Source organism: Felis catus, chromosome A1 (assembly GCF_018350175.1).
Source record: "Felis catus isolate Fca126 chromosome A1, F.catus_Fca126_mat1.0, whole genome shotgun sequence".
Taxonomy (NCBI): Eukaryota; Metazoa; Chordata; class Mammalia; order Carnivora; family Felidae; genus Felis; species Felis catus.
In genome coordinates this window covers 95,558,034-95,585,338 of record NC_058368.1, presented here as the reverse complement: position 1 = coordinate 95,585,338, position 27,305 = coordinate 95,558,034, and the positions used below count along the sequence as shown (strand labels likewise).

At 40.2% G+C, this 27,305-nt stretch overlaps 1 long non-coding RNA gene across 1 annotated transcript in view; it reads right to left on the bottom strand.

Annotated features, from left to right (window-relative positions):
* Positions 1-27,305, bottom strand: part of LOC123385477 — a 412,382-nt gene that overhangs the window by 234,521 nt on the left and 150,556 nt on the right. The window lies entirely within an intron of this gene.

Here is a 27,305-nt window from a genome sequence, read left to right as displayed (position 1 = left end):
AGCTATCCATGGCACAGAATCCCAGTCCACGGACGAGGGAAGGAATACAGGCACACCAGCTTCTTACCCCTCCTTTGTCTCTCAACAGATTGACATCATTGTCGCTCACATTCTCCTGCCAAGATGTGGGTGAATGGCCCCACCTTTCTGAAAGAGCCTGGGAAGGTCTATCCTTGCGCTGTCACTTTCTGGCAATTGCTTCACCTTGTGGAAGGGGAGCAAATATCTTTGATTTATGCCCAGGATTCTCTACCACACCATACAACCAGTCGCTAGGCCTTTTTGGCCTTTCTCTCCCTCTGTCAGTTGTGGATATTGAGCTAGACGATCTGTAGTCTCTCCCAGGTCATGAAAAGGTATAGGACTCAAAGCTTTATTTCATAAACATTTTTATTTTAGAATCTGACTTTCTCTGAGCATTTTAAGAATTGTGTACTATTATTTTACCATATATATGTTGGAGAAAAACATCTCTCCACTGTCACTGAAATTGACTGACTATTGACTGTTCCTGGCATTCCGGGCCTGGTTGGGAGTTCCATGGGCTCTAACCTGAGACCAATATGCCCATCAATTGCATGCCACATTCTAAGTGTAAGGAAAATGAGTGGCTGTCAGCTGAAATATCAATACTGAGATCGAGTATGGGGCGCCTATGTGGCTCAGTTAGTTGAGCGTCCGACTTCGGCTCAGGTCATGGTCTTGCAGTTCCTGAGTTCAAGCCCCACGTCAGGCTCTGTGCTAACAAACAGCTCAGAGCCTGGAGCCTGCTTTGGATTCTGTATCTCCCTCTCTTTCTCTCTCCCCCTCCCCTGCTCATGTTCTGCCTCCCTCTGTTTCTCAAAAATAGGTAAATGTTAAAAAATTTTTCAAAAAAAAAAAATAATGAGATCGGGTATCACTCTATGAAAACAAGATCCGGTGTTTCATATTTAACTTACATAATCTTCCTAACAACCTGGAGAAGACCCTTGAGACAAGAAACCGTCTATAAGGATCAGAGCGAATACTTAACATTCAGGATTCCTTCCTCTCAATGCTGCTCTCTGGGGTGCCTGGGTGGCTCAGTCAGTTGAGTGTCCGACTCTTGGTTTCAGCTCAGGTCACCATCTCAGTTCATGAGTTCAAGCCCCCCATCGGACTCTGTGCTGACAGTGCAGAGCCTGCTAGGGATTTCTCTCTCCCTCTCTCTCTGCCCCTCCCCACCTTGCTCTCTCTCTTAATAGTAATAATAATGATAATATTAATAATAATAAATAAAATGCTTCTCTAATAAATCAAGATTCTTCTTATTGCACCCGGCCTCCACCTTTCATAAGCTCCTTTCCCATTTTATCTCCTCTGACCTGGTGAGTGCTTCCCTCATTCCCATTTGCTGTATGCTTTGCAGCTGCCTCCCCAATACATGGTTAATTTCCCATCATTTTCTGTGAGCAGATGTTCCCGAGGAGCGGAGCCGCTTGGCCATCCCCAGCACTATCTCCTGCAGATTACTGGATTGAACACAGTAGCCGCTGGCCATCCTTTTGATCCGAAAAGAAAAGATCTCCCCACTGGGATATTCCTCATGATGATGTAATTAGTCTCCTAGACATACCTAACAAATTTATTTCTAATCACCAGGGATGAGGGAAGAGGAGAAAGAACCATTCATCTTGGATTGTGCGCGATTGTCGCAGTTAATATGCACCATTTCCACCCCCCTCGTGCAATGTCTTCTTTGGTGATTGTTCAAAGATTCGGGGGCAAGAGCCACTCTTCAAAAGCAGTGGGGAACCACACATTCATAAAGAGGTCCCAGGCACTATTAAATTGCTTTTTCAAACCTGGCAAAGACATTAGAGCTGAAAATCCTGTCAGCTTCCAACTGGCCCTGGCATTAAGAACAGGTGAAGCTCTTAATAACTTTTCTGACACTATGTTTGACTCCAAGACACAACATGGAACATTCGGGACAAACAAATCCAGCTGTTCAAAATTTCCAGTTCTGCAGGGTAGAGCAGCAGTGTAATATTTTTGCCCAGGATTGAGTCTTGAGGTACTTGTTAGGGATAGTGTCTTATTAAACTCACGTACCATCCATGGGGAAAAAATCTTCAGTATATTATATTAATAATCAATCACAGGTAGAATCTGAGGTCTATCAGTGGCAATGAATGCAAAAGCTATTAAATGGTATAAGCAAATGAAGAATGAAGATCAGGGTTAAGACCATGACGTTTTGTGTTGGTGCATTTTGCCAGAGAAGAGGGCTGGGAAGTCCAAGAGGGAAAAAGCTGGTTTAAGAGAGTTTATCTATGAACCACTCAACCACCCATTTGAGACCTAACAAGCATGCAACCCCACCTGCTTTTAAAGACATGCTTCAAACAAACATTTCACCAGAATAGAAGCAAAACTCTCCAGGTCATCCTTGTTATCAGTGAAGGCACTGAGAAAGACAGGGCGTGTCACACCCTGTCTTTTCCACATCTCTTTGCATGGAACATTTGCCCTACTGGCATAACTAAGAACTCACTGGGTGGAAAGAGGGGAAGAGGCTAGAAGACATTTTAAGTTACTGCCCCAACAGTTCTGGGTCTTGGTCTTGACGTTCTGAATTGCTTTTCTTGAGACACATTTTTTAAAGTCCCCAGAACAAATTGTAGAACTGGTTACGTGGACAGTTGTGCACCTGAGGGACCGGAGGAACAGGAAGAAGTCATAAAACCCAATGCTACGGTTTCCAGACGACAAAAGTCAGTCACAACCCTCCTCCATCCTAGGGACACTTAATCTGGTAAGCTGTATCTAGTAGATGTGTCTGTTTTTCTCTTCCTAAATGATCACCATGAGTTCTTACACTTGCACCAACCATGCCCGCTAGTGTCTTTTTAAAAAGTCCCATTCATCACAGTGCATTTCTTCTCACAATGTTTTAAGTCTCTAAATAGCTATTCTTGGTTCCTCATTTGATCATGGAGCTATAGATAAAATTAAATAAGACAGCACCCGTAAAGCGACTCAGTGCTTTGCGGGACACCTAATAGAAGCTCAATCGAGAGAATATTTAGATATAACAGATAGAAGCTTCCCCACCTTTTTCTCTTGGTCACTTTGTCCATTTCTGTACACCGTTAAGTAGGTCAGACCCATTGTCAGGCTAATGTGTCAAGATCCCAATAAAAATCGACACTGGAGGGTGTCTCTCAGCAGTGAAGATGTTCAAGAGGGGACACTGGTCACTTTCCCTTTGGCTTTCCCCTCCATCTTATTGCTTTTCTTCTCTAGCTTAAGAAATCCTTCATATCCCACGTGTTTCTGGCCCTCCAAGGATCTCTCTGCGCCCTATGGCAGATTTTACCATGGCACATAATGCGAGCATATTATAGTATTTGTGACACCCATTTTTAGCATGTTTAGTAATTCCTTCTAAATGAGAAATATTTTCCACTAGGGTGATGGACCGTATGTTAATTTGATTAGTAAAAATTGTCAGTGTGTGAGGAGACCCTGGGAATCAATTGTGTGATCAAAAGGACCCATTCTCCTGCCAGGCAGGGTACCCAGAGGACACTCTGGAGCCATTCATGAGAAGAACGCTGTGTAAGAAAATCAGGGCAGGGGTGCAAAGGTCGATGTGTTCAGTTCTATTTAAATCATAAGGCTGCTTCCAAAATAACAAGTGTAGCACTGAAATATCAGGGCCATGATTGCTCAGTTCCTTTCCTAACATTCAAAGAATAAATTGAATGAAAATGTATGAGATTGTTGCTATAGAGTTTTCTCCAGAGAACAGACACTCTGGGGTTGAACTGACATGAAATTGTCTAGAAAACCTGGCCCATGTCCAACTCTGTGGACCTATGTGGACAAAGCAAAGGTAGAAATGGTAACAAAGGAGTGATGTGTGCAAATATACTAGAAGTTATACCTGCACAAAACCAAATGAATTACCAAGCAATATGTCAATAATTTGAGCAGAGGCAGACCTCCACCAAGCCACCATTTCCCCTTCAAAGTCTAGAGTGGGGGTCAGAAACAGGCAGTTCTGTCGCGGCTTAATGCCGTAAACCTGGGCAGAACCCACCAGGTGAAGGTAAAGAATGGGTTATGGGATAGCAAAACCCGAGAATATGCAGTCAAAGTTCAGTCAATCATAAAAGCATTTTACCTTTGTGTAGACAAGCAGAAGTTATCCTTTCAAATAGTAATGGTTTTTACCCAAAGGTAAGCCCCATCTGATCTTGTCACTATCTGCATTTGTAGGAGATGCCTTTTGTGTGAACAAGGAACACACTGAAAGTCCCCTGAGTATTTGGTGACTTAGTAGAAACTCCTAGCATCCCTGTGTCAAATTCTACAATATACTTTCTACAATAAATTATCTCTGCAATGAATTCCTTATTAAGTAAATCCCATTTGAATTGACGTCTGCTAGCTGAGACAGCGACTATCAATCTAACATTCATTATAGAAGATAAATACAGTTTTCATTCTAAATACTGCACACAGGTGTCTGCTGTGACAATGTACCTGTAACTTTCTACTGTGAAGAGAAAATCAGATCTTAAAAAAAAAAAAAATTTAACGTTTATTCATTTTTGAGAGACAGAGAGAGAGAGACGGAGCGTGAGTGGGGGAGGGGAAGACAGAGGGAGACACAGAATCTGAAGCAGGTTCCAGGCTCTGGGCTGTCAGCACAGAGGCTGATGCGGGGCTCGAACTCTGGAACTGTGAGATCATGACCTGAGCTGAAGTCGGACCCTTAACCGACTGAGCCACCCAGGTGCCCCAAGAAGATCAGATCTTAACCGAAAATGAATTAAGAATTGAAAAGTATTCTCCAAAGTCTATGTATCTTTGGCATGATTGTGATGCACATTTGAGTGGTAATAGCATGAGGTAACATCCTGGACCCAGCTAAAGACCAGTTTGGACCCAATTGCGCATTTCTATGTGTTATCTCCATTTTCTGAAAAGTTACTACTAACTTATTGAGTGATTTCAATATACTCAATGTATACCCTTAATGAAATAAAGTGGTCCCGAGCATATATGAGAAATACCACCTTTTGAGGAATGTTTGTCACAACACAACTGTTGAAGAATAAAATCTGTACTGCCCTAGTTTGGAACCTCCTTACTACTTTATTCACCAGGGACCTAGCTATAGCATATTCTCCTAGCTTCCAGTCTGTCTCTTTATTCTAACCCACTTTATACTTCTACCTAAAGATCTCACCTCTTTTATTTCCCTGTGATTTGTTTTGTGGGTTGGTAGAAAGGGACTAAGGTCCAGAAACTATGGTCGCTGGTAGATAGTCACACAAAGCAAATGCCCAGTGAAGGAACGGGACCACTCAAAGATACAGGGATATTGTCATGAAGGAGAGGCAAAGCTGAGAGCCAAACACTAGTTAGTAATTCAAAGAGGTTCCTAAATATAGGAATCCAGAGGGAGAAATCCAAAGCAAGAAGGCTGAGTTTGAAGAAGCAACTTCTCAGCGCAATTCACAGGAGAACAGGAGGTAAAAAGAACGAATACTCAAGCAAGCTACTATTTAATACACATGCCTGGGGGTGCCTGGGGGCTCAGTCGGTTGAGCGTCCAACTTTGACTCAGGTCATGATCTCACTGTTTGTGGGCTCAAGCCCGCATCAGTCTCTGTGCTGACAGCTCAGAGCCTGGAGCCTGCTTCAGATTCTATGTCTCCCTCTCTCTGTGCCTCCCCCACTAGCACTGTGTCTCTCTCTCTCTCTCTCAAAAATAAATAAATATCAAAAAAAATTTAATATACATGCCTGGCTTTTAGGCACACCACAGGATGGTGAAATGGGGAAAGTCAACTCCATGTGAAGGACTTGGTACAAAGCAAATATGTTTCCTAAAACATGCTAGTCAACACGTGAGCTTACTAATGTTTAAAACTTTCTCATCTACTGAAGAAACTTACTATCCTTTCACTAAACTATCACTCCGACATTCTGTTACATAAGGATTCTTCTTAATGGAGCTCTCTGAACTTGTTCATGATGTTCTTTGTGCCTGAAGTAAAAGAAACAAATAGTTTTTCAGATTAAAAGGGCCCACCAAGGGCCCCCAAGATGAATATAAAAAGGGCACACCAAAAATACATTGCTAGAATTTCCAAACACTCAGAAGAAATAAAACACTACTAGTGTCCACTGATTCTCCTGCATGATGGTTTTTTAAGTTCTCAGTCAATCAAAAGCTCAAATCCTCTTCCTCAACATTCATTTGCGGATGATGATCTGGCTTCACTTCACCAAGGAAGCAGAAGCAGTCAGAAGACAATATTCCCATCCTCTACCAACCACATCAACTAACTGTCAGCATCTAACCCCACAACTTCTGCTTGCTAACTTTTTAGCAAAACAATCTCTCCATGCACTCAACTTTACCCAATCTCTCTGTGTTGATGAACATACTCAAGGACACTGGTCAAGAAACTGTGACTCTTTTCCTTTCCTGATCAGCATTCCCTTCTCTCTTTGATCATACCCATCAGCATACCAGTACACCCTCATCCCTTCCATTTAAAGAAAAAAAATGCTTTCTCTTGGGGCCCTTGGGGGGCCCAGTCACTTGAGTGTCTGACTCTTCATTTCAACTCAGGTCATGATCCCAGAGCCATGCATTGGGTTCCATGCTCAGCATGGAGCCTACTTAAGATTTTCTTGCCCTCTCCCTCTGCCCCTCTCTCTTGCTCACGCTCTCCCAGATAAATTTTAAAGTAAATAAAAATTGTAAAAATAAAAAAAATAAATCGTCTCATGACCTCGCTTTACCCATTAGCTATCACCATCTTGCCATTTCTTTCCTCCCTTTTTCAGCAAATCTACTTGGAAAGATTAGCTCTACACCTTGCCTCCAATTTCCCCATCCGTTCTTAATCATATACCACTCTGACTTCCCTCTTGCCATTACATCTGCACCAAAATGACTCTCATCGAGGACATCAATTCCAGGCGGCTAAACCCAAAGGTCTAGTCTCAAGTGTCATTTGATTTGACCTATCAGTAGCATTTGACCAAGAACATTCATTTCACTTCCTTCAGAGATTTGGTTCACCTGCCTTCCAGACAATACACATCCTTCATTCTCTTTCTCTTTAAATAGTTATTCCTCCCAAATCCCTTACTTTCTTCCTTTTCCTCTAGATCTTTAATTATAGCAAGATGCTGGAGCTCAGGTTTGTTTGTTTGTTTTCTTATTCTCTTTTCTATTTATACTTGTTCCATGCAAGGAAATTCATCCATCTCATCCCTTTATATACCATCTCTAGGGGGTAATTTCCAAACGTCTATCTTCTGTCCAAAACCCTTTCATGAGTTACATCGACCATAAGTGAATTGCATTTATGACATCTCCATAAGTGAACTCAATTTCTCCCCCCCACTGAAACAACTGCATCTGATTGTTTTCCCTTCTCACTTAATGACAACTCCAAATTTTCCATTTCAGAAATCAAAAATCTGAGAGTCCTTCCTAACTTTTCTCTTTTTTTCATGTTCCACATCCAACCCATCTGAAAATCTTATTGGCATTACTAACAAAATCTGTAAGCAATTCAAACAGTAGTCGCCACATCCTGATTTGAGACACCAATATCTCTTGCCTGGATCATTGCACCTACATGCTATGTGGCCTCCCTGCTTCTACCCTTAAGCGATTACAGTTTGTTTGTTTGTTTGTTTGTTTGTTTGTTTGTTTATTAACAGGAGACAAAGAGAAACACAGTGCAAGCAGAGGAGAGACACAGAGAGAGGGAGATACAGAACCCAAAGCAGCCTCCATCTCTGAGCTGTCAGTGCAGAGTCCAACGCGGGGCTCGAACCCACGAACTTGAGATCATGACCTGAACTGAAGTTGGATGCCCAACCCACTGAGCCACCCAGGCGCCCCCCAGTTTATTGTTGACATAGCAGCATTTTTATATGATTTTGCCAATCCTTCTGCTGAGAACTTGTCGAGTCTCATTTCTCCCACCTTAAATGCCACAATCCTCACAATGGACTACAAAGCCCTACATGGTCTGGCTCCCTGCCCGCTATCTATATCACCTGTTAATATTCTCCTCTGGCTTACTTCTGTTCACCATCATGATGTTTTTGTATAAAAATATGCATACTACACAGAGAAATAGAATGAAATTACACACAGCCAGTAAGTGAAAAAAGTTACTTGTAGGAAAAGCAATGGGAGGTAAAAGAAAATAAAGGTCTGATATCTGGGCATTAGTGGCGTTTCCAATATAAATGAAAGTAATATATATGACAATATTAAGGGTGGTGATAAAGGTACTGTTGTTATTATTAACTGTTTATATTTTCCATGGATACAAGATTAACCCTAAGTAGATTGTGGTAAGTTCGTTATATATGTTATAACCACTACAACAACTCCAAAAAAACACAAACACGAAACAAAACAAAAACCCCCACACACAAAGGATAGCCAAAAGCCAACAGATATTTTTTTTTAATTTTTTTTTCAACATTTTTATTTATTTTTGGGACAGAGAGAGACAGAGCATGAACGGGGGAGGGGCAGAGAGAGAGGGAGACACAGAATCGGAAACAGGCTCCAGGCTCCGAGCCATCAGCCCAGAGCCCAACGTGGGGCTCGAACTCCCGGACCGCGAGATCATGACCTGGCTGAAGTCGGACGCTTAACCGACTGCGCCACCCAGGCGCCCCTTAAGTGGAATACAAAAATAATGAAAACATCTAAATGCAGGCCCAAAGGATAGACATGAGAACATGTAACAGTAAAGACAAACGGCCGATAGGTAATCAAGTTTCAGACCAAATGCCTATCATAACAATAATCACAGTAAATGGTATGGGTCTAAACACCACAACCAAAGGCAGAGATTATCAGCATGGGTGAAAACATTAAGATTTGAATCTAAAAATGAAGCAACAGGCTTAACAACCAGCGGGTCAAAAGAGAAAGGAAAATTTTAAAATGTCTCAAAACATTAAAAATGGAAACATACCAAAATCTACACGATGCTGCAAAAGCAGTTCTGAGAAAAAAGTTTACAGTGATGAAGGTATATACTAAGAAATTTGAGAGATCCTAGAAAAACAACCTAACTCTATACCACAAAGAACTAGAAAAAGAAGAACAAACTAAGTCCAAAGTTAGAAGAAGGAAGGAAATAATAAAGATCAGAGTAGAAATAAATGAAATAGAGACAGTAAAAATAAAAGAGGGAAAAAATCAATGAAACTAAGAGCTGGTCTTTCCAAGAGATAAACAAAACTGACAAACCTTTAGCTAAACTAAGAAGGAAGAGATAAAACTCAAATAAAACCAGAAAGGAACGAGGAGACACTATAACTGATAGTATAGAAACATGACCTTAAGAGACTATGATGAACAATTCTATGCCAGCAAATTAGACACCCTAGAAAAAATGGATAAATTCCTGGAAACACACAACCTACCAAGACTGAATCAGGAAGAAATAGAAAATCTGCACAGAACAATAATAAGTAGAGATTGATCAATTATCAAAAACCTCCCAGCACAAAAAATGCCAGAAATATATGGCTGCCCTGGAGAATTCGACCAAACATTGAAAGAAGAATTAATACCGATTCTTCTGAAACTCTTCCTAAAAAACTAAAATTAAGAAAAAAAAAAAAGATGGCTTGATTACATGCTTTCTACAAGATAGACAAATTGAAAATAAATTGATAGTGGGGCATCTAGTTGGCTCAGTTGGTTAAGCATCCAGCTTCAGCTCAGGTCATGATCTCATGGTTCATGAGTTTGAGCCCCACATCAGGCTCTCTGCTGATGGCTTGGAGCCTGAAGCCTGCTTCGGACTCTGTGTCTCCCTCTCTCGCTGCCCTTCCCTCATTCATGCTTTGTCACCCTTTCTCTCTCTCTCTGTCTCTCTCAAGAATAAACATTTAAAAAAAATTTTAAGAAGGAAAATAACTTGAAAGAAAAAGATATATAACACAAGAAGCATAAAAACTGTTGAGTTACAATAATGCAAACTTCAAGGAAACTAGTATTACTAAGAGGGATACTTCGTAATGGTAAGAAGGATAATTCATCAAAAAGAATAAAAATTATAAATGTATGCACCCAATAATAGAACTTTGAAATACATGAAGCAGAAATGGACAAAATTAAAGGAGAAATAAGCAATTACACACTCACTTAACAGTAGCAATTGGTAGAACATGTTGGCAAAAATAATCAGTACAGACTTGCATGGTCAGAACAACACTACTAACCACCTGGATCTAACTGGCATTTAAGGGACATAATATCTGACAACTGCAAAATAAATATTTTCATTGCACATTCATATGGTGAATGTAATCTACCTTGTGCACTATAAAAGAGTATGTACTGTCATAAAACAAGCATCGATATATTTAAAAAACTGAAATGATATGGGGCATTCTCTTTGGCCACACCGATATTAAATTAAAAATCATCAGTCAGATAACTAGGGAAACTCCAAATATCTGCAATTTAAACAGACTTATGAATAAGTATTGAAAACAAAACTCGTAGGAAAAAATTCTAAATATTTTGAACTGAATGACAATGAAAATACAACCACTATTTTTTTTTTCCTCAAATGAGTAAACTGAGGTTCAGAGGGGTGGACTAAGTTCCAAGTTACACAGCTAACATCGCAAGTGGATACCTTAGGACGTTTAAGGAGCAGTTCCCTAGGTTCATGCTTATAAATCATAATGTGCTTTTTATGGTTTTTGGTATAGATTCACATCACAGTATTTAAGCAGCTCTCCTACACACTGTTATGGCCAGCTGACTTTGAAAACACAAAAATGTCCCATGTTCTTTTGGGCCGTTTACTTTATTTGGCATTACGAGACTCGCAGGAAAATTTAATTACGCTAGTAGAATGTACTGGACAATTAGTACGTAGGAGATCTAGTTAAAAATTGAAAATCGGTATTCGGACTCTGGAATTTGCTCTAAATCTTGGGAAACTCCTGCAGAATTGGAAATGTAGGACCTTAGAGCCTGTGTAGCTGTGTAAGTGCAGGACAAGTGCTCAGTTAGGGGGAGCTGCTTTTCTTTTCCTAAGAACTATTCTTTCCCTGGTTGCTGGGACCTCCTATGATCCGAGGTATCACCTCAGAAATGAGGTTAGCTGGCCCTCAGTCGCCTGAGGAACAGAGGTAGTCGCAGGTTCTTTGAAGGCAGAAGCTTCGATTCAGCTGGCCCATGGCACCCGCACTTATTGCCTTCAGGGTCAGACCTCTCCCCATGCACGCAAAGGTTTCCGGGCCAACACGATGCTCACCAGTTTGCCTTTGCCCAGAATCTGTCTGATATTTTTCCAGGCAAACCTCCACTCTTCTCCTGGAGAGTGTTCCAAGAAAGGCAACATTTGAATTGACAGTCATTCGTATTTGATTATAAGTTTGTACATGTATTTTCTTAGAGCTGAATGTAATGGAAAGATCAGAGAGGGGTCCGCAGGTCATGAATGACCCAGCAAGGTATCGCTCCAGAAAAAAAGAAAAATATATATATTAAAGCCAGAGATCACAACAAATATAGAGTAGAATTGAACTGAATTAAAAACAGCAGAAATAGCATACACAGACATGAACTGTTCTATGAAACTAATGCCTTGGCTATACACCTTCAATCTTGGGGATTTGTGTCATAAATAGTCAGATAACATTTACTACTTATTATGAAAAGCAGTTTACAAATTGTGAAATATCTAATACAATCTATAAATACAAGTATTTTTATTCTTTCTAGTCTTTAGAAGACTTGACCAGTTACCTTAGCAATATTGCATATTAAACTCTCAAAATTTCCTGCCAACTGTAAGCATGTATACAAGACTATTAGAAGTTCTACTCTCTGGTTTATAAAATTGATATTTTCTAACAAAAGATTAACTAGAACTTAACCCCTCAGTTAAACATGGGGGAATTATTACAGTCAAGGTTTACATTGATGTGATTTCAGGCATTTGGTATCAGTGATTTTCCTAAAGACAAGTGCACCTGTATTCTGCATTGGATTTTTACGTTTATATCCTAAATAGTTCAACGTCAGAAAATTTTTCTGTTTCAGAGTTTTCATTTCAACTCCTTTTAATGGCATACCCTTTAACTCAGTTCACTGCATTAGCTCTCCATTTAACTCCAAGGAAAAACCAAAGTCCTTTATGTGGTCTCCAACACCCATCCAAAAAAAGAAAAAAAAAGAAAGGTCCCCTGTTACTTTTCTGATCCCCTCTCTCGCTACTGCCTTGACTCACTTTGCTCTAGGCACACTTTGTTGTCCCTTCAACACAAGGATGCTTCCAGCCTACAGTCTTTAATTGTCCCTCATGCAGGCACTCCTTTCAGGAAACATCCCCTTAGACCAAAACCAGACAAGGAGAATATAAGAAAATTATAGACTAATATCCCTAATAAACAGGAACGCAAAAATCCTCAACAATACATTAACAAACTGAATTCAACAATACATTAAAAAGTTCTGGGGCTCCTGGGTGGGTCAGTCGGTTGAGCGTCCGACTTTGACTCAGGTCACGATCTCGCGGTCGGTGGGTTCAAGCCCCCGTCAGGCTCTGTGCTGACAGCTCAGAGCCCGGAGCCTTCTTCAGATTCTGTTGTCTCCCTCTCTCTCTGACCCTCCCCCACTCATGCTCTGTCTCTCTCTCTGTCAAAAATAAATAAACATAAAAAAAAAAGTTCATACACCATGATCAAATGAGACATATTCCAGTGTTGGAAGGATGGCTCTAGGTCTGCAAACCAATATGATGCAACACATTAACAAAATTAAAAGTAAAAATCATACGATCAGAAAAAGCATTTGACAAAATTCAACACCCTTTCATTACCAAAAGTCTCAACATCACTCAACATAATGAAAGGTCATGTAAGGAAAGCATCAGAGTCACTAATGAAAAGCTGAAAGCTTTTACTCTCAGATCAGGAACAACACAAGGATACTCACTCTTACTATTTTCTCAACATAGTACTAGCAGTCCTAGCCAGAGTAATTAGGGAAGGAAAATAAAAGGTAGCCAAAGCATAAAGGAGAAAGCAAAATCTGTCATTAGTGACAGATCACATATTACATATAGAAAGCCCTAAAAATTCTACCCAAAATCTATTAGAATAAATGAATTCAGTAATTTTTCAGGATAGAAAATCAATATACAAAAATCACTGATATTTCTCTAAACTAATAATGAAGTATCAGAAAGAGAGATTAAGAAAAAAAAAATTCTCCTTTACAATTACATCAAAAAGACAAAACACCAAGGACTAAATTTCACCAAGGAGATAAAACATCCATACACTGAAAACTGTAACACTGATGAATTAAACTGAAGAAGACACAAACAAATGTTTAAATACATCCTGGAACTGGAATACTCAGTACTGTTTAAATGTCTGTACTGGGGTGCCTGGGTGGCGCAGTCGGTTAAGCCTCTGACTTCAGCCAGGTCACGATCTCACGGTCCGTGAGTTTGAGCCCTGCGTCAGGCTCTGGGCTGATGGCTCGGAGCCTGGAGCCTGTTTCCGATTCTGTGTCTCCCTCTCTCTCTGCCCCTCCCCCGTTCGTGCTCTGTCTCTCTCTGTCCCAAAAATAAATTAAAAAACGTTGAAAAAAAAATTAAAAAAAAATAAATAAATGTCTGTACTATCCAAAACAATCTACAAATTCAAGGCAATTCTAGTGGTATTTTCCACATATACAAACACAATTCTACCATTTGTATGGAATAAAAGACCCCAATTAGTCACAGCAATCTTGAGAAAGAAGAACAAAGCTGGAGGCGTCACACTTCTTGATTTCAAACTCTATTACAGATGTTATGGTCATCTACACAGTAGAGTATTGGCATAAAAACTGTGACACAGGTCAATGCAACTGAATATAAAGCCACGAATAAGTCCATGCATATATGGTCAATTAACTTATGACAAAGGAGCCAAGAAGATACCAAAGTATCCATTGATGGATGAATGGATAAAGAAAATGTGGCATATATACGCAACAGAATACTATTCAGCCATAAAAAGAAGGAAATCCTGCCAATTGTGACAACATGGATGGACCTTGTTGGCATCATGCTAAGTGAAGTCAGTCAGAGAAAGACACATAGATGGGAAAAGGGCAGTCTGCTTAATAAACGGTGTTGGCAAAACTCAACAGCCATATCAACAGCCTGGATGAAAATGGACCACTATTTTCCACAACATACAAAGATCAACTCAAAGTATTTTATTTCGGGCTCCTCAGTGGCTCAGTTGGTTAAGCATCCAACTTTGGCTCAGGTTGTGGTCTCATGGTTTGTGAGTTTGAGTCTTATATCGGGCTCTGCACTGATGGTGTAGAAACTTCTTGGGATTCTCTTTCTCCCCCATTCTCTCTCTGCCCCTCCCCTATATACATAATTAAATTTTATTGTGAGAGAGAGAGAGAGCAGGGTGGGGGGAGCAAAGGGAGAAGGAGGAGAGAGAGAAAGAGACAGAATCTTCAGTTGGCTCCAGGCTCAGCAAAGAGCCCGACATGGGACTCGATCCCATGACCCTAGGATCACATCCTGAACCGAAATCAAGAGTCAGACACTTAGCTGAGTCATCCAGGAGCCCCCAAATATCAACTCAAAATAAATTAAACATTTAAATGTGACACCTGAATCCATGAAACTCATGGAAGAAAACATAGGAGTTAAGCTCTTTGACACAGTCTTGTTGTTGTATTTTGGATCTGACATCAAAAGCAAAGGCAACTGAAGTAAAATAAACACGTAGGACTGTATCAAGCTAAAGAGCTTCTGTGCAGTCTAAATACACCATCAACAAAATTTAAACAAAAACAACTTTGGAAGAAAATAGTTGTACATCATCTCTCTAATAAGGTGCTACTATCCAACGTATAAACAGCACAACCAACTCAATGGGAAAAATTCTAATTAAAAAAATGGGCAGAGGACCCGAATACATCTTTTTCCACGCAAGACCTACAGGTGCTCAACAACATGGAAAATCCAAATCAAAACCACAATATCACCTCACCTCTGTTATAATGGCTATTATCAGAAGGGTAAGAAATGATTCCTTTTGCCAGGGTGTGCAGAAAAAGGAATACTTGTGCCCCATCAGAGAGGATGTAAATTGGTGTACCCACCATGGAACACAGTGTGGACGTGCCTCAAAAAACCCGAAGTAGAACTACCATTTGATCCAGTAATTCTACCTGTATTTATTCAAAGGAAATGAAATTGTTGCCTTAAATATCAGCACCCCCATTTTTACTGCCATGTACAACAGTCAAGACATGAAAAAAACTGAAGTATCTAGGGATGGATGCACGAGTAAAGAAAATAGGGCATACATATTCAACAGAATGTTAATCAGCCATAAACAGAATGAAATCCTGCCAATTTTTGACATCATGGATGGACCCTGGTGGCACTATGCTATGAAAAATCCATCAGGAAAAGCCCAACACCCTATGACCACACTTATATGTGAAGTCTATGAGAAATTAAAAAAAAAACCTCATAGATATAAAAAACAGATCGGGGGTTAGCAGAGGCAGGGGTAGAGGGTGGGCTAAATGGGTAATGGTGGTCAAAAGATAACCTAGGCTAAATCATCATGTCATACCCTTAACACTAATACTATGTCATATGCCACTTATATCTCAATTGAAAAAAAATAACAACTCCCCCTTGGCCAGCTCTTTCCAGCTCTTAAATTTGTGCTTAAATTCTGCTTCTCAGTATAGCCCACCCCGGCTGCTTGATTTTATATCGTTCACATACTCGGCACACCCCTGATGCTGCTCTCATTTTTTCATTTTTTTCATAGCACTTGTTACTTTCTAACATATGTTATGATTCTTTATTCTGCTCATTATTTATCTTTCTGGAATGTAAATTCCACAAAGCATGAACTTGTTTTGTACTCTGCTATATCCCCGTTGACCCATTACAATGACTGACACATACAAGTTGCTCAGGAAATACCTGTTAAATGAATGTTGCTGATGCCTATATTGCACACGCACGCGTGCGCACACACACACACAAAACCAGAAAAAAAAACACCTTTCTATGTTCTCTCCTAACACTCTTACTACAACTGTATTTATAATCACATGTATCCTTTGTTGTATTCAACAGGCATCTAATATTTATGGTGGGAATAACAAAGTAAACAAGGCAGATAAAGCATTGTATTGTAGGGAAGTGAATCGTCAACCAAATACAATGTAACACCAAGAAAATTTATGAAGAAAACTCCATCAGGGGAAATCAGAAGACAATGAGCAGTAGAGGAGGTGACACTAGAGGAAAGATCTGGAAGAAATGAGGGAACAAGCCATACAGGTATTTTAAGAGAGGAGAGCCAGGGCGACAAGTACAAAGCCGCAGGCAGAAATATTTTGATAGTCAAAGATGAAGGAGATCACTGTGGCTGAAGTGTTATGAGTCATTCAAGGGGCAGAAGCTGACGACATCAGAGGGTAATCAGACTACATAACATGTAGTGTTTTGAAGGCTCCAGTAAGGCTGTATTTTGTTCTTTGATGATAGAAAACCATTTGAGGATCATGAACAAAGGAATGACAAGATCATTTTTATACGTTATCTGTGCATTGCTTGACTTTTTATAACCAAAATATATTTTTGTACTTTTTCCCAAAGTCACCAACAAAAAGTATGACGCAAAAAAAAATTATGACGTAAAAAGCTAAGAGGCATACACAGGAAATACACGGTGGGGAAATGGTTGATATTGAATCACCCAAATCTGTGCACCATTGTTAACATTTAACCCCTTGGTTTGATCCTATAGCACTCCACTCTGTTCATTATATTAGAGTCGGAGGGACATTTGGTTGATTTCCAAGTTTTCACTGAACAAATGTATTTTCAACACAATCCCATCTTTTAAGGAATTGTGAAAACAGTGAACATAAATCAACAATAAACAGGCAGTAAGTTAAGAATGTCTTAAGAAATTATGTACATTGGAGCCTGTGTGCCTCATTCGGTTGAGTGTCTGACTCTTGATCTCAGCTCAAGTCATGATCTCATGGTTCTTGGGATCAAAACCCACAAGGGGCTCTGCACTGACAGTGAGGAGCCTGCTTCATATTCTCTCTCTCCTCCTCTATCTGTCCCTGCCTCGCTCATGTGGTCTCTCTCAAATAAAAAATAAATAAATAAACTAAAAAAGAAAGAAAGAAAGAAAGAAAGAAAGAAAGAAAGAAAGAAAGAAAGAAAGAAAGAAAGAAAAGAAAAGAAAAGAAAAGAAAAGAAAAGAAAAGAAAAGAAAAGAAAAGAAAAGAAAAGAAAAGAAAAGAAAAGAAAAGAAAAGAAAAGAAATTAAGCATGTTACAAAGAAAAATCTAACAGCTTAAGGGTTGAAAGGTATATAGGGTGAAGGCACAACTTCCTTCTAGATGGCCACAATACACATGACCAAATATAACCTTTTTTTTAAAGTGACATCAAAGCGGAACTCTAAGGGAATGGTGAAACGAGACATACAGGTATTTGTGTGGGAAGAACATCCCAGGCAGGTGGAACAGAAAATATTAATGCATTGGGATTGCACTGGGTACCTATTTCTTAACATCTCCATCAATATTATGATTTTTTTAAACCAGTATTTAAACTGTTTATTAGCTATATCAAAGTTTTCGTATGGGTTTATATTGTCTACCCTTTTATTTGCAAGTAAAGCAATGAGCCAAAATTTGGAAAATCCTTGAGGAGATTTTCTCTTGAGTGGAAAAGTACTAAATTCACTAAATAAACACACATGCACACAACAAAATGGGTAAGGAATATGAACAACAAAAATGTACCAAGTTCTCAAAAGCCCTCTCTACCCTTTCACGCAGTTTCCTCTATTATTAACTTACTGCATCTGCGCAGTTCATTTGTTATAACTGTTGGGCTGATATTGCCACACTGTTATTAGCTAAAGTTCACAGTTTACATTAGGTGTCACCCTTTGTGTGGTAGACTTCCCTGAGCTTTGACAAATACATAATGTTCTGTATCCACTGATACCATACAAAATAGTTTCTCCAGCTGTAAAAATGGGGGAAAATGGGGTTATGAACAACTTCCTAGGTATGTTCTGTTGAACTCTTTCAAACTGGTAGAAGCCATACATATGTGAAGTTCTAGGAAACCTTTCTTTGGCACATTTTGATCTGAGAAAAAGCTGAACACAGCTAATACTTGTCGATCGTTTCTTGTAAGTCAGGGATTCATCCAAACTTGTGCAGTCCAATATGGTGGCCACTATCTCCATGTGACTGCTGAAATATGTTTATTTATTTTGAGAGAGAGAGAGAGAGTGTGTGTGTGTGTGTGTGTGTACATGTGCAAGAGAGCAGGGGAGGGGCAGACAAAGAGGGAGAAGAGAGAATTCCAAGCAGGCTCCGCACAGTCAGTGTCAAGCCTGATGCAGGGCTTGATCTCATGACCATGAGATCATGACCTGAAATGAAATCAAGAGTCAGACACTTAACCTACTGAACCACCCAGGCCCCCTAATTTTAACTATGTTAAATTCAATTATAGATCTGTTCCTAAACCAGATTAACCACATTTCATTTGCTTCGTAGGTTCATGTAGCTAGTGGCTACATTATGGCACAATTCCATCATCAGACAGTTCTATAGCAACCCTTTAATCCTCTCAACAACCGTAAAGCATAGTTATTAGCATTATCCTTACTTCAGAGATGAGGAAAATGAGATAGAGAGGTTAAGTAACTTATCCAATATATTTTATACACTCAGAGCAGTTAAGTCAATTAATCTACTTATCATTTCCCGGATCTCAAGTAAGTCAACACCAAATCTACTGTATTTTACTGTATAAATGAATTTTACCTGAATATAGGAATTTTACCACTATGGAACAAAGCAGTGAGAGCATCTCAGACCTGATGTAAGATCACCTAATAATGCTTTATGCTATTTCAATTCCAGAATCAAAGTCAGCCTTCAAGAATGCCAATTTATGGTGAAATGCTGTCCTAATAAAGGAATGAGGAGAATAAGCTTTACTCATTTCTTTCACTGGGGCATTCAATGCAAGTGACATTGTGAGTATTTTATAGGATGTGTTTGCTTTTAATCTACATACTTGTGAATTTTTGAGTTATAAACTGGAAATGTCTTTTTTGGATTCTCTGCTGTCATGACAGATTTACAGCCAGAAACAGACGTTGCACACTCATAATGGCTATGAAGGCGTTAGGGGTGGCATGGCGATAGAGTTCTATGCACTCTTCATAGGCGTTATCACATCCTTCATGATTACATCTAGGGATGAGTCCATGGTCTTTGTGGTCTCAATTAATGACTTTATTGCTGAAAATCCCTGCCATGTTTTAAGCAGTAGACTAGCCACACTATGTCCACTCCAGAAGGCTCACGTGGTCACGTTCAGCCTCCAACCAATTTCTCACAACCTCAAAATCTCCCCGGCCAGATTTAGTTAACCTGCTCTTGCCCTCAAAGCACTCATTACTCTCATCTTTGGAGAAGAATAGTTTCGTTTTCATAAAACCTAAATCCAGAAAACAACGACTGGTAAGTCCAGGCATTTGCAACATCTCACCATTGGGTGAGCCTTGTTTTTCTGGATTACATTCAATGAGAAATTCGCATTCCTTTTTTTTCAGTTGTAGACAACTGATTCCTTCTAGAGGATACTGTGAGGAAGTTAAACCCAATGGGGTGGTAGAATTATCAAAAAAGCTGAGAAAAACACAAGTGTCCTACTTCCTAGAAACCACCCAAATTGAAACCCTAGGGTTCATTTAATTCTTAGATATTTAACATACTTCCTCAGGAAGTAACTATTAAACATAAAGTATGAAGTCTGGGGCTTGCTGCTTCAGGAAGGAGGGGTGCAAAATCAATTACAGGCTCTTCCTTCGAGAAGCTGACCATCTGACACAAGAGATAAAGAATATACTAAAAACTGTGTTGTTAGGTAAGGAGGAGATCACTTGGCATTCAGTAACAAAGGGCAGAATTATTAAAAAGCTTAGATTGAAGTTAGGCCTATAAGGATGGGTCTGATTTTAACAGGGAGCAAAGAAGAAAGGGTATTTTATAGGGTAAAAAACTGCCAAAAAAGAAAAATGGACTATAGCAACCAGTTGGCTGTGGCTATCATGTGGGTGCAAGGAAATAGTGGGAAATTAAGCTAAAAATTGAGTAGAGCTGGAGCACGGTGGGTGGGTCTTGAGGGTATGGAGCAGATACTATTGGTTGTCTGCCCTCTCCTGCATGACTCAGTGATATTAATGTCATCCTCAAACCCAACAGCAATTCTCAGTATCCTAGGACAGTCATGGTAGCCTTAGCCACCTATAATTAGGAATTGGTTCTTGAGAAGCCCACGGTCAATTGGATGAGAAGACTGTCTGATGTGGGCCTTCTGGCAAATGCCACTTAACTCTTACACAAGCAAGAAATGGTCCCTCTTCCTCTACTGATGGATCTGCAAACTTCTACAGGGGTCATATCATCAACCTCAAGATGGAACCAACAAGAGCGCAAACACAGGCTCAAAAGAACTGCTAAGGAGCAAAAGCTGGATCACAGCTATGAATTTCTTAAATCATTTCCTGTATTGCCTAACCCACCGAGAATTGTTTTTTCTAATGGTTTTGCATCTGAAAGCATCTTCACCAGGACACCCGAGCTATGGAATGTGGACTCGCTCATAATAGAGAGGACGTTGAGAATCAACCCGAAATAACTGTCAGGACAGGATGTGTATAAAATTAATCTGAGCATGGTATATGGGATGAATTTAGTCAGGAGAAAAGTGAATACAAGTTAGGAGATCGGTACAATTGTCAAAGGAAAAGGGAACACAGCTCTGAACCAGGCCAAGACAATGCTTTGAATAGATAGGAGACAGCGCTGAAATAAAAGTGGGCCAGCAAAGAACATTTGCCAGTGGAAAAGAAAAATAGCCCTTAAGGAGAGAAAGAGGAGATGGTGGTTAAACTGGACCATCAACGTGTTCCTGTCCATCTGTCACCAGAATTGACTGTCAGCAGCCACAGTTCACATGGATTCCTGGAGGAGATTTCTACAGAATGGAGCCCTCAGATGCACCTAACTGCCTCCAGCTTGACAACGTATTCTCACATCTCCTCCTGCTTCAACATCCCCTTCTTCCCTCCCTCTGTGTCCTAGGATCAAACCCTCTGGTAAAGGAGAAGTACAAGCCTTTGCCTCAGGCAAAGTCCAAATCCCAGGCACAGTCTTCACAGGAAGGCTAGACCAAATAAGACTAAATTAGCTTCCACATTTAAAATTCTGTGGTTCTAAGCACAAAATAACGTGCTTTCCATAAGCAACTGCCCCAAAGCAAAGAGAAGCTATTACTACCAGACCTATTACTTTTATCAAGAATATGTTATCAAGCAGTTATCAACAGTATGATTAGAAGCTAACTCCTATTGTTATGGACAAACACAGGGCCTTCCAAGTTCCCTTGTTTTACTGATGTTTTGTTGGGGTTAGCGCTTTTTGATTGCCCTATGTTACTGGTCTGACAGTGGAAAAAGCTTTTCCATCCTGGGATGTTTGTTCTGATCGGTTCATTGTGTTCAGATATATTCTGTAATAATTCTGGCACATTACAAAAAGATTCCTCAGAAACATCCAACTGGATCGGCTAATAAGAACACTGTAAATAGGACTACCTGAGGGGCTTGGTCGGAGAAGCATCCAAATCTTGATTTCGGCTCAGGTGATGATTTCACGGTTCAGGGGTTCAAGCCCCGCATAGGACACTGTGCTGATAGCACAGTCGGGTTGGGATTCTCTTTCTTCCTATCTCTCTCTCCCCTCCCCCACTCATGCTGAATCTCTCTCTCAAAAATAAATAAAATAAAACAAAACAAAAAAGAATGTAAATGAAGCCACAAAGGAACAGGAAACAATATTGAGATTTTAACTTACCAGCCATGGATGTAGTTAGGGTTCAAAGAACAGATAAACAGTTTACAATCTGATCTACATGCCTATCAGGGCCATCGTTTCACTCCTTGAAGAAGTAAGGTGGTGAATCACTAATCATATGATGATAACTAAATCCTAAACTCAGCAATTGCGTAGGAAAAACCGGAGACTCTCAGCCACCACAAGCAACTGAGCACCACACATGCTAATTCCTTGTAGAGAACAGAAGTTATGAGAAAAGTAACTCTAAGATGATAAATACTCCAAATATCCTGAGGCTTGAAAAAAATCAATCTCTGAGGGAATTTTCTCTGAGGATTTTTCTGTCCTTGAACATCAGACACAAGACGGTCCATCAAATCTGATAACGAAACCTCCTGACTTAAACTGATTGAGAAATAATTTACCTGTTTCTAGAGCATGGGAATGTTCCAGAGTAGCTATGAAATGGAAGGCACGCACTTGATTCACTCACCCAGAATTAAAGAGTTAATGTCATTATCTCTACCACTTGGTGAACAGCTTTCCAGAGAGTGGAGACAAACATCAGTGTATTTACGAGGACTTACATACTCAACACCCACATAGCCCGTCACTTTGCCATTAGGGGACATTGGCTGAGCTGGCAAGGGACATTAAGTAGTGCAGCATTCTTTTGGATACATAGAAGTCACTATTAAGGAAGCTTCCCTTTCTCTGTATAAGCATTTGTTCCTCTTGTACAAGACCCTCCTTTCTTACCACTCTATGATCAAAGATCTGGTCAGTTTGTTCATAGTGATCTCCCTCTATTACAAATGTATTGTACCATGGGTAATTTTTTTTTTTACTTCTTCCTGGGATATTTGCCTTTTTTTTCTATTCAATGGGGAAAAATATCAATGCCACCACTTGCCTCCAAAGTAACACCAAGGAATCTTTCTCTCCAGCCATCATGAACAATACAATTCATTTTCCTACCTTCTTTGAATGCAAAGACCTAACTGTTTTTGCAAAGAACTGCCACAAAAGATTCATAAAAAGAGGATGGACGTTTTTCACCCTGCCCTAAGGGGGTCCTCACACGAGAAGGAAGGAGAGAAATTAAGCGATTAATCCACCGCCAGGCAATATCCCCTTTTGTTAATAGAAACTTCCGATAAGAGCTTCCTCCGTTCCCGCTCTACTTGTCTTGTGTGCTACAAGGGATCAGGAAGCCAAGTGACAGGAAGCCAAGCTAATGCGAGGTCAGAATCTGGGCAAGGGGCCGAAGATGAGCAGGGGGCACCAACAGACCATGAAGAAGGAGTTGAGGATGGTAACAGGCCAACAGTCTATTGAGCCAGAAGCTCCCTATGGACTCATTCAGGCATGGCCCATTCAACACTTATTAAGCCCTTATAAACTGGGGAACGGGGAACACAAAAATGGAAAGATGTAATACTTGCGGCATCTCAAAGCTTCATGGAGTTGCTCATCAGCAACCTAGGGCTACAGCTAGAGGAGAGAATGGTTGGGCCCCCGTAAGAGATGGAGAGAAAAGCGCTAACTGGTATTGGCAGGGCGGGGGAGGAAACAGCCCTGGAACTCTTGCTACCCACTGTACCTTCACTTTAAGTGAAGTGGGTTTTGATACTCCTTTCAATCGTGTTACTCCGTTTTACGTACAACTCCACGGCATATTAAGGAAATACTTGGGGGGAGAGGGTATTTGAAGTTGAACCTAATACCCTCGTTGCAATTTCAATCCCTCCCATTGCTTTCTGCCTTTTTTCAAGTCCAACGTGCTTCACTTTTTAAAGGCAAATGCATTTTTCTCTTTTTTATCCTGCTGCCTCCAATTCATTTCACAAAATGTGAACGTTCCTTCATTATGCTGCACACCGGCTCCAAGAAATGTCATCAGAATTGCAAAGTTATTCAGTGTCTTGGGAGTGCTCGGCGGTATTTACCCAAGGATCCTTGCAGATCTATTCATGAATAAATTTTGCATGCTCTATAAAGCTAACTGCCTTCTCAGATATTGCCATTCATAGTTTTATGAGACACTAATTGTAAGGAGTTGATGTTTTCCCTGTCGCATATACGTCCTTGTTGATTCTAGAGTATTTTACGTCAGAAAACAGCTAAATAGGGATGAAAACAGCACGTCAACCAAGCAGTTGCCAGCAGGGAACGACATGCTTAATTACTGCTGGCTGTGGTCCTTTAAATTGAAGAGGTAACCTTTGAGTCATTAGGAGCAAAACACACACATATTCATTCTTTCGCACACAAATCATTCCTAAAATGCAAGAAAGTTAACAATCCTCCCCCAGTTCTATCAACTCAATGATCCTTTTATTTCCGGTCTAACTCTGGGAGACAGTTCAGGTTTTATGTTTAAGCTCAGTGCTAATGCCTTCTGATCCGTACTCTTGACTCATGGAAATGACCAGGAGCGGTTGCCATGTAAGTACTGGGCCCATCAGCCCGCCTAACTGGCATGCTTCCCAGATGCCTCCTGCCATCTGTTGGAAGCGCAGCCCAGTGGAAGCAGAAGGTAGACTAAAAACTGCACTTTTTCTCATGTCTTTGAAAAAAAAAATGTGTTTATCACGTTTTAATAATTAGCCAGGTAAACAGGCTTTAAATCATGGCCTCAGTCACTCGAAGAAACATCGCTTGCTTAGTTTTGTTTTGTTCCTGCCAAGCTTTGTGTTATGCTCTATGTAAGGAAAGCTTCCGGTCTCTTTGTCTCCCAGCCCCCTCAAGGACAATGCCGTCCAATCAAAGCAGAAGTCAAAGAAAGCAAAATGTGAGGTAAGAGACTATTTTCTGCTGAAGGAAGAGGTCTGCGAAGAGCGAAGGAGTGAGAGAACAAGCAGGTTGTGAGCAGGACAGGAGCTATTTTATTTCTGTTACTACCAGGTAAGTAGCCCTTCGAAGAGTCACTGCACATGTGTATCATAGGATACGGGTCTATTCAGTATTATGCATACACACTTAGTAAGTTAATGGACTTTTGCTCAGCCCTCATTATACTTGCTGTACTACAGTAGACATAAATTATATTAGATTTCATTCCCCTCAAAATAGGTTTTAAAAAATAGAAATCATCAGAACCCTAGACCAACTATTCTCCAGGCAGTATGCATCAGTATCAGCAGCAGGTGTCGGTCCCACTCCAGAGTTAAGGTTCAGTAGGTCTGGGGCAGGTACTCAAGAATTTAGATTTCTGACAAGTTCCCCGATGAGGCCAATGTTTCTGTTGTAGACTCTGAAGTATCATTAGTAAGAAAGAAGGTCTTAGCGACATTTTTTTCTAGGTATGTCTCCTCAGGCAAGGGAAACAAAAGCAAAATTCAACTACATCGGGAACACATCAGAATAAAAAGCTTTTGTACAAGAAAGGAAACCACCCCCCAAACAAAAAGGTAACCACCGGAAAGAAGGTATTCATAAATGATGTGTCCATTCAGGGGTTAATATTCAAAGTGTGTCAAGAATTTATACAACTCAACACCAACAAAATAAAAAAAAATAAAGAAATAAAAAAATAAAAATAATCTGATCAAGAGATGGGCTCAGGACCTGAATAGACATTTTTACAAAGGAGACGTACAGATGGCTAACAGATACATGAAAAGATATTCAACATCATTAATCATCTGGGAAATGCAAATCAAAACCACAATGAGATACCACCTCTCGCCGGTCAGAAAGACAAGAAAAACCAGTGTTGGTAAGGATATAGAGGAAAAGGAATGCTCGTGCACTATTAGTGGAAATGTAAATTCTTGCAGCCACTATGGAAAACAGTATAGAAATTCCTCAAAAAAATTAAAATAAACCTACCATGGGGCGCCTGGGTGGCTCAGTGGGTTAAGCGTCCAACTTTGGCAGGGGTCCTGATCTCACAGTTTGTGAGTTCGGGCCCCACGTTGGGCTCTGTGCTGACAGCACGGAGCCTGGAGCCCGCTTTGAGTTCTGTGACTCCCTCTCTCTCTGCCCCTCCCCCTCCCCTGTTCACCCTCCCCCCCATCTCTCTCAAAAATAAATAAAAATAAAAATAAATAAAATAAAACAAAATAAAATAAAATAGAACTACCATATGATCTAGGAATTCTGCTACTGGCCATTTACCCAAAGAAAATAAACACACTAATTCAAAAACATATATGCAGCCCTATGTAGACTGAAGCATTATTTATGATAGCCAAGTATGGAAGCAACCTAAGCATCTATCAATAGATAAATGGATAAGATGTGGTGTGTGTGTGTGTGTGTGTGTGTGAATTATATAATGTGTATATATAATGAAATATTACTCAGCCATAAGAAAAAGGAGGGGATCTTGCCATGTGTGACACCCTAGATGGGCCTTGAGGATATTATCATAAGTTAACCAAGTCGGAAAAACACAAACGCCATATAGTTTCATTTATGTGTGGAAACTAAAAAACAAGATAAATGAATCATCAAACAAGAAGCTGAAGCAGACCTTTAAGAGAAAAAACTGATTGTTGCCATATTGGAAGGGGTGGGGGATGAGCCAAATGGGTGAAGGGGAATGGGAGACAGAGGCTTCCAGTTAGGAATGCGTAAGTCACAGGGATGAAAAGACACAGCATAGGGAATATAATCAATGGGACTGTAACAGTGTTGTATGGTGACAGATTAGTAGCTACCCTTGTGGAGAGCAAGCCTAACATATAGACTTGTCAAATCAGTGTATTGTACACCTGAAATTAGTGTAATATTGTGTGTCAATGACACTTTAATTTTTAAAAAAGCAAGCAAAAATTCAGACAAGGGAAATCAGAAGGCTTGAGATCCAAACAGGACATTAGTATTAATGGTCTTTAAAACCAACTCCCTTCAGGGGTGCCTGGGTGGGTCAGTGGGTTAAGCGTCTGACTTCGGCTCAGTTCATGATGTCACCATTTGTGGGTTCTAGCCCCACATCGGGTTCTGTGCTGATGGCTCAGAGCCTGCTTTGGATTCTCTGTATCCCTGTCTCTGCCCCTCCCCTTCTCACGCTCTCTCTCAGAAATAAACATTTAAAAAAAAAAAAAAACTCCCTTCAATTAACAAGGTCTAAAACTGAAGCCCTAGGAATCACCTCATTTGCCTCAAGTCATTTCATGGGCCAGTCCAAAAGATGGGCAGGTGAAAAACTTGGCCGCTTTCACCACGACTCTTGGAACTGAAAACGTATTTGCAGAATTTGTATTCTAGTTGTGCTATCTGTGGATGTTTCTCCCTTTAGAGAAATTTAGGACAATGCACAAAGGGAAGAAAAAAAAAAAGCCCTGTCCCTTGA